Source organism: Engraulis encrasicolus, chromosome 4 (assembly GCF_034702125.1).
Source record: "Engraulis encrasicolus isolate BLACKSEA-1 chromosome 4, IST_EnEncr_1.0, whole genome shotgun sequence".
NCBI lineage: Eukaryota > Metazoa > Chordata > Actinopteri > Clupeiformes > Engraulidae > Engraulis > Engraulis encrasicolus.
Genome location: NC_085860.1, coordinates 37,181,519 through 37,184,018, shown reverse-complemented (window position 1 = coordinate 37,184,018; position 2,500 = coordinate 37,181,519). Strand labels below are relative to the sequence as shown.

Genomic DNA, 2,500 nt, shown 5'->3' with positions numbered 1-2,500 from the left:
ACAGCGCATCACATTACACTGACTTTTTGCAGAGGGGGTATTATTTCACATTAAATTATCATAAGTTTTATAAAACTCCTTCCATGTCTTTTCCAATTTTTGTTTTGTCTTTTTTGTTTTTGTTATTGTCAGCCTCCTCAAAACTTCAAAACTTTCAACAGACAGCAAACAGACAATAACAGACAGTAAACTGTCACTCAAATCAGCTTTTCTGGCATGTGAATCTGCCATCTTTACTCTTATACTCGGACAATCGGGTTCAGTCATTAGTGGCCAGTGAAGAGTCTGTGTGGAAAAGTTCTATACCACACAGTCTTTCCATAGTGCATGAGTCTGGCCACATGACCAAATGTACATCATGCGGAGAACATGGCAAAATCCTTCACAGATGATCCTTTCCGCAAAGTATACACCAAGGCCTTTAAGGGGTCCCAACACTGTGCTGGGGAGCTATGCCATCCTGTCAATAAGAATAAACCTTTAGAGCCTTGATGCCTGTCACCCAGGATCCAATGTACGGTATCCTGCGGTCATGATGGAGACTGAGTAGATTAATAACAACATGTTTTGCTGTTCTGGTGACAGTATGGTGTATATAGGGCTTAGGTGCTGTGGTTTGGAGTGCTACACCAAAAACAGATGTCCTTATGAATAGCCATAACCAGACCAGACATGGAATCTCCACAACAGTGTAATCAGTTACTCATGGGCCTTTCACGTCTGTTACTGCTGGGGATATTTTTTGGTCCCAAGACTATGCTCACCTTCAAAAACACACATCGAAAGCCCTGAGGCCTATTTTCATTTATTTTGCCAGAGAAGCATTTGCACATTCTGAAAGTCAAAAGCTTTGCGTTGATGTCATGCTGCAAACAAGTGAAATAACAAAGTGTCCCAATGCACCATATTATCACTGACAGATCAGTGATGAGTCTCTGACAGCATTGCCTTAAAATGTAAAGTGTGCTATAGATACAAGAAAACGTGGGCATGCTCTTTTATTACTTTCACTTGCAAAGAAACACGGTTTCGATTAGAAGGTCCACTGAGTGTAAGCCAACTGCCATTCCAAGGACAGCGGCTAACTGAGCAAAACATCTCTGAAGAGTTAGCTCAACATTGTTGACATAAATCTTTTAAAAATAGCCTCGAGACCGAGTGCAAAGGCAACACTGAAGCAAACATTGCGGCAAGCAAGGCTAATATCACCAATATCATTGTACATTTACTGGTCTGTTTACAATGTTTACGGGTTTGTTTACAATGTCTCTAAGTATTCCATTATTCCAATAGAACAATTAGCAAGGTTGGCCAATTGGCCATTTACCAAAACCTTTTCCTTGTTTTGACACTTAACATATCTGAGCATTTGCCGTCCTATTCCATGCCATTAGCTTCAGGTTAAAAACTGATAATAATAAGCAAGTAAATGTGCCAGAGGCTTCACAATATCACATATTTGATACACACTATTGTATACACAGTATGCTAATCAGTAGATGTGTACAGTATGTGCGGACTGGTACAGTAGACAAACCCTGTGTATTGAGGCCATGCATGTCCACTGTTTCCCTTTAGCTGTTCCAAACTGCACAAGTGAAGCCAAGGGAACCACTTATAATATTGTGCATTGTTTACATTCCCCTACATGTGACAAGATCTGTTGCACCTCAGTCCAACCACTAAGAGCCTGCAGTGAAGAGCCATGTTTTGGCCCTCTTTCTAGCCATCTCCTATCTCCATCTCTTATCTTCACCGTCTCCACCCCGACCCATCCAGACAGAATGAGTCACCCTGTTTTAGCTTGCTAGCTACGTAGCTAGCTAGCTGAGGCCACAACGTCAACAATGCCAAATGGGCTTCAAGTCAACCCTTCCGTAACACATGTCTCCTTCCATTTCTGCTGAGGAGTGCCAGAGAGTCAATGGCCCTCAATGGTGGATTAGAAACACATTAAATGCGAGTTGGGCTGATTGCCTTTGAAGATAAGTGTGCGTATACTTGACTTCAACAATGGTGTCTTTTCCCCTCTCTGTGCCACAGATGGCTGTTAGTCTGACTTCAGCTTAGTCTTTCAGTCTTTACTTACGTATCTCTTTCGTTCCTCTCTCAGCACTCTCCCTTCCTTATAGTACATTCTCTTAGATTTTGCTTAGTTTTTTCTTTTAGTCTTTTTCACCGATTCACACAGTCTGCCTTGTCCAACATGTAAGGGAACACTAATTCATCGCTGTAAGGGACGGTGCTGTTTTCCCTCCCCTACCCGTCTCTGCAGGGTGATTTAGGGCCAAGTGTTTTGAGCCGTTTCCAAAGTGAAGCTGTCCAAAAAACCAGATGTAGCGCTGCCCAAACCAATCAGGACTTTAAATCAGTCATGTAGGTGTGCAGCTACCTGAACAGTTGCTCCCCCTTCCACATATCCCGAGGCCAGCTTTCCTCACCGCTTTAACTGACACACAGAGCTATGAATAACACAGACTTGGAGATGTTTCAGCGGTTC

At 42.6% G+C, this 2,500-nt stretch overlaps 1 protein-coding gene across 2 annotated transcripts in view; it reads left to right on the top strand.

Moving 5' to 3' along the window:
* The window catches only part of LOC134447732 (zinc finger protein 469), a 476,258-nt gene that overhangs the window by 299,793 nt on the left and 173,965 nt on the right, over positions 1 to 2,500 (top strand). The gene's annotated exons all lie outside the window — the stretch shown is intronic.